The following is a 10,372-nucleotide window of genomic DNA, read 5'->3' as shown; positions in this document are numbered from 1 at the left end:
TAAGCATTGTCCTTTCTTCCTGCTGTTTACACCAATGATTGCTGACAAAAGTAATGGCTACTTACCTGTTTCATCCTCATTAATCATCACATCATTTGGCAAGCTCTCCCTTGAGTGTTTCTGCATGAATATCAATAACATCGTGCCTCTCACAAAGAACTTGTGACCAGCAGCACAGCCTGTGCAAAATTAACTTCTTCATTTATGATATTTCCATTTCATTCTTTTCGTTAATAGACCAAAACAGTTTCCAAAAATGTAACCAGCCACTGCTGTCTGCACTGGAGGAGAGGAAAAGTGAATCCCAGTGAAGAGAAGACTATTTTGAAGATGATGTCTTTACTGGAAAATAATTACTTTAAAATCTAGTAAGCGGATCCCAAATCCACAGCCTAATTTATCTCTTTCCCAGTGAGCATTTCCTCTGGCTGCCACTCCTCCCCTCTGCCACCAGTCAGTACCTCATGAGCAAGCCCAGCACCATTTGTGGCTGGTTCCAGCTCACCCAGGCAGTTGTTATCAGGCTGTTAGTCCTTGTATACAAGCAAATGCCTCTTTAACTGGAGGTGCTCACATTTTTCTAACCCTTTCATTCTGTCTCTAGGAGACAGACAATAAAATTAATTAAAGTAGGTTTTATTGCACATTTGGGTAAGTGATGGGCCTTTGCAGCTCTGGATCAGCAGTCTCTGATTTCATATTTGCATGAGGCTAATAAAGAAAACAAAACAATTGATATGATACCCTCTGCAGACAACATTTCTGTAACTGATGACACAACCTTCATGGCCACAGTGCTGCAATGCATTAACTTACCACTGAAAGGAGACTTGCCTCTTTTGTGATGGTTTTGAGAGACTTAACGTGAAACTGCTTTGTACACATCAATATAAGTAATGGCCAATAAAAACCAGGATGATTCCACTTGGAATTGGTTTTTAATCAGAATTCTTCTCTGGGCTTTCATTTGGGAAAAGGTGCAAGAATCTTCTTTCTGTCTTTCTGCATTCATTAGTAATTGATTTATATTTCCTTTTATTTTCAAAAGTATAAACCCTGGCAGCTCCAGAGCGCAAAGTGAATATTCCCTGGGGGGCCAAGAGGGGAATGTGCCACTGATCTTTTCTTGCAGAAGCAATCTGGCTGATTTTAAAGTCTGGTTTAGAAATGTGCCTTAGACCACCCTAAAAGTCATTCACTTTGGAGGAATAATATTTGAAAAATATAATTATTAATTAGCATGCTTAGGCAGTGTACCATTTGTACAGCATTTGGAGATCTTAACAACACTCAGTAAAGCTGTATCATTTACAGTAACTAGTGCTTTGCAAAAAGGATAAGGTATTTGTGGAGGGAAGGATGCTTTAAATGCACTGTTAAAACTGTCTGGAAGGCAAATGTGTAATTTTAATTCTCTTAGAGAAATTAAAGTTGTTTCATTAACAAGAGTGAGAATCTCTGTAAGAGTCTATTACAGTTTTTCTGATTATTAAATTATGATAATACATGTGGTCTTATGGGAAGCCAGAATATGGTGATACAATGTCCCAGCATTCAAGGTATGAAGTTTAAAGCTGCTGAGGGCCATAAATGATTGAAATAATCTATAAAATAGTCTGCTTATATTGGTAAACCTTTTTCAATATTGTTGCTTATTTTCATGCAAAAAATTTTAGCTTTCCATTACAAGAAATCAAAGATTAAACTTTGATTCTTCCTTTTAGTCAACTGGCCATTGAAGAGGGTTTCTTCACACTGCACCTTTATTGCAGGAGGCTCATGCAGAAACAGTGGGGCTCTCAATAATGAAGGTGCCTTCTCTCTGACTCCATACTCCCTACTCACATCTCTTCCCCCAGATTCCATATGATAAAGGTGCAGGCTTGCAGATGGGTGCACAAAAGGTCCATCTGGAAGCACTCCTTTCCATTTGCTTCACTCTCAGGCTTTCTACCTTCTCTAGCAGTCACGTTGATACAGATATAAATGGATCCATGCAAGGAAGGAACTGCTTTTGTCTTTTAATGGGCCTGTTTCCTGGTGGGATAAGTAAATTCCCAGGCAAGCTATTCAAATATGAGAAATGTACTTTGGACCATTCCTAAATGTGGTCCTTTCCCCTTACTATTCTTGTAGATACATAGCCACTTATGAGGCAATATGGACAGTATCACAAACAGCTTATAAGTCTCCTATGCCAAATAAGGCTCCAACTTGTACAACACAGTTTGTAATTCTGGTTGTAAAACCGTTCAGTTCTTTTTGCTGAATATTTGAGCAGCAGTTTGTGACAAGCTTCTACATGAACGCCCAGAAAAAACCTTGTGTGTGAGATGCTCCTTTACCCTCATGTGAGACATTGTTGTCTCTCCCGAATCCAAGAGCCTTTTCCTGGCTGTGGTTTGAAACACTTACAGTGCTGCAGTGAGAGAAATTGAGTGTCAGCATCCCCTGGACGTGGTGGCCAGTGAGAGGAGTCCAGCTGAACAGGGGACAGGCAGAGCATCAGAGTGCACACTTGTGTAAAGATGGATTATGCTGCATACTGCAAAATCTTCTTATTAAAGTCAAATCAGTTTGGCATTTGGGATTCTTTTTAGCTCCCAGCAAAGTCAGTTGGAGCTCTGCAGCAGACTCGAATGAGAAAAGGATAAAGCATTAAATAACATGCTGCACAGCTTTTGTGTTAGTTGAAAGGGATCCAGGCAGACTTTTGCCAGAGTGATTGTGGATGTGGTACTTTTCCAGAAGAGTTTGGAGGGGCTCAGGCTTGGCCAAAGGAGTACAAATCAGTTCAAACCTAAAATTGTGCTAAATTTTCCAAAACGTAAATGACAGACAACAAAAAAGCATGAGAAACATTGACGCTATAATCCAAGTTAACATCTGAGCAGAGCACAAAAGAAAGATGCAGCTGGTTAAATGAACTTTTTTTCTAAAGAAACTTCAGTTGTAATTTTTTTCATATTGAATTTTAAAAATAGTCTCCACTTTACCCTCTAAGTGAACTGGAAAAGAACAAATGACAATAGCATAGCAATTTGGGGGCCAATTTTCCTTAAATACATGTTCTATTCGATATTGAACCCTTTTGATATTTAGAAGTTTCAGGACTCAGTTCTCTGAAAGAAGCTGCATAAATTGTGGAATTCTGACAATACCGTTTGGCCTAATAGCTACTTGATCATGATTCCTTGGTGGATCCCACTGTTCTGGCTGATTGGAAAGCTCTCATTGCATACAATAATGCTGAAATGCCAGTCAAACTGCCTTGGGTAGGGTTTCATGTGCTTTGTCATTAAGCCCTATTGTCAGGGTCTTTGTCATCTGGCTGTAAAATCATTCTTAACTGAGGGAACATGCACAAACCTGGAAGTACATCCACTTGGCCATTTTTGCATATTTTTCAAAGCACTTATTCTATTTTCCTGCTTTTTCTTTATTTTTCAGTCTTTTTCATTTTAACAAGAAGAAAAATGAAAACCATTCTCCCCAAAATCTAATACTCAAAGTTCGGATAAGTTGGGCTTTTTCAGGCAAGTTAATTTTTTTTTCTGACGCTGCTTCCAGACTAACCCTCACCAAAGGGACTTTTTATTCTTTCCTCCCAAAGAAATGTCTTAAGAACACTTAAAGGCTTCTGTCATGTTCAGGACCATAGTCTGCCAGACCTTTCAGAAGGAGTTTATAGTTGATAAGCCTGCAGACTTTCTTTGATGTTGGTTGCAAACCAGATAGACCCACTTGTTCTGCACTGACTGACTCTTGATAGTGCCATATTGCAACCGTTCTTCCATTGAAATAAGTTGTCATTGCTGGTATAGTAATCTAAGAGAAAGGTGATTGTAGTATATTCTTCTAGAAATAATTGAAATTTAACAGAGAAATTCAAGTTGGTTTACCTGTAGTTTTTCTTGGATATTTAAAGTTTTTTCTTTTCTTTTGTAAGCACTGAGGATCTTGTATACTGTTTATGTCTGGCCCATTATCTAATTCCATTGAGTACTGGGCCTTTTCTTTGCAGAGTAGAGGAAAACATTTTCTTATAAAGTGTTTTCATTATATAAGCAAACACAGGCAGAGCTCAATAAATAAATAAATATAGATGAACTGCTCTTCCTCTCCCTTTATGTGTTTCATGTTACTTTTGCACTAGTCCTTTCTTTATCTATCTGATCCATCTTCATAGTTGTGCTCCACTAGCTAATTTCAGAATATTATTAAAACTTAGTATTAAAGAACAGTTTCTATCCTTTCACACTGATCTTGTAATTGAATTATATATTAAGGCTCCATTTAGAAATAATATAAAGATGTTTTAATAAAAACATATTGGAACCCAACAATTCAGCAGTTTGGTTAAAACAATATTTATTCTGACTCTAGAAATAGCCTTGTGATTCTTCATTATCTGTCTTATAAAGATGAATTAGTTATTAACACATTATCTTACAATGTATTGATCAAGTTAGTTTTAAATGTGCTGAAATTTTGATAAAAATTATAAATAAAATTTGGTTTTTTGGCAAATGAAAGGGTTTTTAATTTATCTCAACATTGCCAACAGCAGAGTTACACAGACAAGGGATCAGAGACCTTCTCCTGCTATATGCAAAGTCTACTTGTGTTGACAGCTCCAGGACACGTTCTTTTCTCTAGAGACCAAGATACACCTCTGCCTTGGGCCATTGTCCTGCTTTCAGCTGGGATAGAGTTAATCTTCTTTTCTAGTGGATGGCACAGTGCTGTGTTTTGGATTCAGCACAAGGATAATGTTGATAACACAGTGATGGTTTAGTTGTTGCTAAGAAGAGCTTACTCTAAATCAAGAACTTTTCAGTTTCCCATGCTCTGACAGTGAGGAGGTGCACAAAATTCCTGGAGGAAGCGCAGCCAGAACATCTGGCCTGAACTGGCCGAAAGGATATTCCATACCTCAAAACACCAAGCTCAGTACATGAACTGGGGTGAGTTGGCAGTGAGCCACCAAGCACTTCTCAGGACAGGCTGTGCATTGGTCAGCAGGTGGGGAGGAACTGTGTTGTGCAGTACTTGTGTTTTTAATTGTGGTTTATTTTTTTAAATTGCAATTATTATTATTATTATCATCACTATTAGTATTATTATAATTTAGTATAATTAATATGATTATATTCTATTTTATTTCAATTGTTAAACTGTTTGTATCTCAACCCACGAGGGTTTTTTTTCCTTGCCTGATTCTCCTCCCCATCCCACAGAGGAGCATGTGAGCCAGCAGCTGTGTGCTCCTTAGCTGCTGGCTGGAATTAAAATTAAACCAGGCAGGCACATGGATTGACTTAAATGTCAGGTACTTGTGGATGCTAGGACTCATGACCCAGAGTGGGTGATAAGGATGTGGACTCCCTGACACAACCCCTCCTTCCCCAAAGGTGGTGGAGTGCCTTGTCTCTGTTACAGTGTGAGTGCAACAGCACAGGGAAAGTAAATGTAGTAAATTCAGTGTCAGCTTGCAGTCACTTCACTTTCACTTGAATTTCTTACCTGCCACTCAGCTTTTCCTTCCCTTGTCTTTGTGCAGCTCTACACAGCAGCAGAAAACGCCTCCCGACAGCCTTTCAACCACCCCACAGTTCTGTAAAGCCATGGGAGCTGGTCCTGCCGCCAGCCTGAGGATGCCTGTGCCCATGAGGCAGCGTAGTCAGCAGCCTCCAGAGATCACCAGCTGGAAACCAGGCATGTTACAGACTGGAGACATTCCTGGGAGAAGGCAGATCAATGTGTGCAGCACCTGCTGGCAATTTGCCTGGCTTCGGCCAAAGGTATCGATTGTTAGATGCGTTAATATCAGGAAGCAGACTGTCTCCATTCTTTTTCAAAGAGCCAATAATCAGCTGTGAAATCATTTAGCTGACTTAACTAAGATTATTTGACAAGGAGAACAGTTGTATTAATATAAACAAGCATGTCTGTTTAATTGCCTTCCTCTTTCAAACAAGCCTGTTTGTTATGATCAAATGGAATGACCCTAAAACATTTTTATTTCTACCTTAGAACTCCCAGAGGAAACATGTCAGATGAAGAAGTAAAAATATCTTAAATTAGCTCAGTATTAGGAAGAAAGAAGCTTTTTCTCAGATTGTTTCTATTAGTGCTTTTTTTCCTTCCAAGTGCTCCCTATAGCCTTTGTTTTTGTTTTTTTTTTTAAAGTTGTCTGTCTCTCCTCCTTCACACTGTCCTCAATTAGACATTTGTCTTTTCAAACTATTACCTCCTTTCAGGATTTGCTTTACAAGAAATTTCTTTCTTATCCTTCTCCTTCCCCTTTTCTGATTGTTTCCCAGCCTGCTTAGCTTATTTTTGAAAATAAATAAATAAACAAATAAATAAATAAATAAAATAATCTTCTCCTGTCACAGGAATACCTAATAGAAGGGAGTCAAAGATATGTGTTATATTATCAGACTCATAAAATGGCACTTGATAAAGTGTCACATAAAAGACTTACCAGAAAGTAAGGATTTATGAATTACATGGAAAAAGAAGTGATATAAAAATGCAGTAGAGAGACTGGGGAGATATGATTTGTCATTGTGACTGACAGTCCAAAAGTAGTGTTCCTGATGCCAGTAGTGAGTAGCAGTATCCTCTGAGGCTCTCTCTTAAGCCTGGTTGTCTGCTATATTCAGTGCAGTTTATTGATGGAAACGTGAGGTGGAACAGCCTTATAATAGACCTTGGGAATAATCCAAAGTGAGAGAGGAGTCTGCTGAATGATAAAATGTTGTTCCATGTGACACTGTTGAAACAACCAAGCCACCAAGTTGTTGACTTCAAGTTCATCTTCTTCAGTAGCTCATTCATGGGTTCTTACACAAGTACTTTGTGGCAACAATATGTGGAGTTCAAGGCAGTTAATTACTGAAGCGCAGCTAATGAAGCCTAGTCAAGAAATTCCCAGGGGCCAGTTGTAAACCAAGGTAAAAGCAATGACCAACAATGAGAGCCAAAATCCACCACAGATTAAAGAGAACTGAAAGTAAATAAAACTTCCTGCGTTTGGAAAAAAAAATCAATTAATTTATTCTTTTTTCCTAAAGCATTTCTCATTTACATTCTTAGGTCTTTATTTCTACAAAAAATAATTGCTATTTTCTTGGGAATGAAATAGAGAATTTCTGCCTTTTCCTCTACTTTTGGGCTTTTATGGATTCTGTATTGCAATATGTCTATGTTATATACTAATTACTTAGATTTGAACTGGAGCCTTGTTTTCAATATAGCCACGTATTATCATATTAAAATACCATAAATTATGAACACAAAAGTTTGAGGAAGTAATGGCATTAAATTAGGAAAGGAAAATTTGCTTTCTGTAAGGTCAAGGAAGACCTTCAGTCTATTCCAGACTAGGTCTAAAAACTTGTGATGAAACCAAAATTGTGTTTTGCAGTGGCAAAGGAAGAGGCCTTGGATGCCTCTGTAATACAGAGAAATTATATTTTCATTTAAAAATCTTTGTGCTTTCCCGTAAAATTCATGTACAATCCCATATAAAAATCCCAAGGGAGTAAAAAGTACTTTTTCCAAATATGGACCATGCATGTGTTAAAGTCAATATAAAGCTGATGTCTATAGCTTTGGATATTAATATGCTTGGCAGACAAGGTCTCTGCAGTTTAGGTAGTGCCTCTCAGCAAGTGCCTGGGTAGTTTAAATTCCAGTCCACAATCACTGGAGAATTAAACACTTCTGCAAAAGTTCCCAAATTCTCATGTAGTCTATAATTATTTAAAAATCCTTCTAAATGAAAAATGTGTCATGGTTTAGGAATGGTATTCCCCAATTTAGTGTTCCCAATGAAACACTCCAAACCAGGCACTCACTCCCCCCTTCCCCTGTGGCAGGCTAGAGAGGAGAATTGGAGGCATGAAAGGCAAAGGTCACAGGCTGAGATAAGAACAATTTACTGGGAACAGCAATGAGATAAGAAAGACACAGTAACAGCAGCAATATAGATAACAGAGTGTACAAGAGAGGCAAATGATTCACACCCACCATGTGGGACACAACCTTACCCCTGACTGCTCCCTTCTCATTCCCTGCCTGGAAAGGACCCCTTATCCCATCCCTGCTTATGGCATGAAGTCGTGTGGAATAACCTCTGGGTCTTGGTCATGCCCCTCCTGGATATTACAAAAATTGCCCCTGTCTTGGCTGGAAACACTGAAAAAAACCCCAGAGAATGTGAAGAAAGTAAATAATAACTCACTCCTTCTCCAGATAGCTTCACATTTGTCCATTTAATTCCCTTCTCACTCTATGGAAAAGAATGTTCTGTAATCTGTCCTTTCTACTCTGAGGTAAAAGTAGCAACAGCTTCACATGAATAATACTGTACGATTTGGATATCCGTCCTTGAAATAGTTGTCAAACATTCCCAGGACAAATGCTTTACTAAGCTTTGGGGCTAAGTGTTTCATAGAAAGATTCACAAGTCCCCATTCAGCTCTGTTCTTGTCCTCTACAGCTATTTTCAGGAAAAAATCCCTTACATGAGTACAAGGAGTTGTTGAATAATGTAGGTCTCTTACAAATATTCATTTTCTGCATGCTGTTCTTTCATTTTCTCCTCAAATTTCCAGGGAAAATGTCACCCACAGAGAAGTCCAGATTCATGCAGGCTTACAAGGATCTCCTAAGAGTCACTAGATAAAATGTAGGAAATGCATGAAAGGTGAGAGTACCCATCTTTTGCTTCTCATTAATAAAGGAAGGGGATGGATTTTTTTTGTTTATTTTTTATTATTTTCTAATTATTTTTATTATCATTTTTCCAAATGTAAATTTTCTATGGCTATTAAGAGCAGCCCAAAGTAAACCATATTGAAATCTTGCTATTTCTTTTTAAAGGGCCTATGATTCAACTAGAAAGAAACAGAGATTAAACAAAAAAAATTGCTAATTTTTTATTCTTTGCCCCTACATAATATATACACATGAATGTGTTGACTGTTGCTTTTGCAGCAATACAAAAAAATTCAACCCTCCAGAACTTCCCCTGTACCATAGAATATTTATACCAAAAAAACCCCAGACTGCCCATTTTAAGTATGTGAGCAAATATGGAAGTTCTGCAATTCAGTAAGATCAACAGGCAGAAAAAAAGTCACAGGCAAAAAAAGAGCAGTGATGTTGACAAAGAAATATTGTGAACATTTAATGGCAGTTCCAGTAGCTGCACAGTGTATTGTAGTTAAATAGTTTTGTCAGCTGCTTTTCTTGTAACCATTGGCCATGCCATAGTTCTGTATAAACCTCTGCAGGAGATAGAACCGGCTTTAATGAAATTTGAGTAGCTGACATATTAGGCAATGCATTATACTGGAAGAAATGCTCCTTGATATTTTTCCAAAGGACTCTCTCTCAACTGTAATCACTTTCTCCATACATGAGTGATGTCACTAAAGACTTTTAAGAAAATAATTATTTTGACACTAAATGTAAAACAAATAGTTTAAGAACATCTGAGGCTCTTTAGAATTTTTTTTCCTTTATCCTGTATTGATAAAGCAACAGCATGTGGCAGAAGTTGATTCCATCAGGCCTGCTAGTTGCTGGGCCAGTGAGCCAGATCTCAATGGGAAAATCTTGCTCATTTTGGTTCTCTAACAACTTTGAACTCTATTATGGAAAAAGTACTTTAGAAGGCAAATTTAAAGCAAATTTATTCATAGATTATTGTTTGGGTTTTTTTTAGGAATCTCTTAAACCCAGAGATTTTAGTTCATAAGTATGAGTTCAAATGGTTTAAATACCTAAATGTCAGATGCAGAAGTTATTTCAGCCCAAAGGAAAATCATCATAATCTGTGCTTTAGTACCCTAAAATTTAGTAATATCAACACCCAAAAATTCAGTGCCGGCATGGTGACTCAGAACATCTGAGATACCTGTCCCTTCAGAGACAGAGGAAAGGGATAAGTACAATCTAAAACAAGCTGGAAAACCTAGATGGTGAGCAAAGGTTTCTTAAAGTTATCCATGGCAAATGTGTGTCAAGGTTCAGCCTGCCTTTAAAGCAGAGATACTTGGTTCAAAACTGCATATTTGGTACTTCTTTTCATTCCTATCACTCCTAATCCATGCTAGGAAGCCTGCCAAGTTTGAACCCATTCTGTTTTACAAAAAAAGGGAAAAAGTTTGCTGGAGAATTTTTTGCTGCCTGTCTTTTGCTTAATAGCTTTTGTACTTGCCTGGGCTATTTTAGACCTCAGCTCAATTTCTTTTTCATACTGAGATGGATCAGACTTCTGTTTACCACTTTATAAAAGAATACCCTCACTACCAGATCATAAAGTAGGTGCAGAGAAGGAAGGAAAAGGTGCAAA

The 10,372-nt window shown here is 37.8% G+C and overlaps 1 long non-coding RNA gene across 1 annotated transcript; it reads left to right on the top strand.

Annotated features, from left to right (window-relative positions):
- The first annotated feature begins 4,864 nt into the window (after positions 1–4,864).
- On the top strand, positions 4,865–8,710 carry LOC125335087. Its single transcript, XR_007207340.1, has 3 exons — positions 4,865–4,967; positions 5,564–5,804; positions 8,628–8,710. It is a non-coding gene; the product is annotated as an uncharacterized LOC125335087 (long non-coding RNA).
- The last annotated feature ends 1,662 nt before the right edge of the window (positions 8,711–10,372 follow it).

This window comes from Corvus hawaiiensis, chromosome 1 (genome assembly GCF_020740725.1).
Source record: "Corvus hawaiiensis isolate bCorHaw1 chromosome 1, bCorHaw1.pri.cur, whole genome shotgun sequence".
Lineage (NCBI taxonomy): Eukaryota > Metazoa > Chordata > Aves > Passeriformes > Corvidae > Corvus > Corvus hawaiiensis.
Note: the sequence above shows the minus strand (reverse complement) of the source record. Positions and strands in the feature narration are given on the sequence as shown.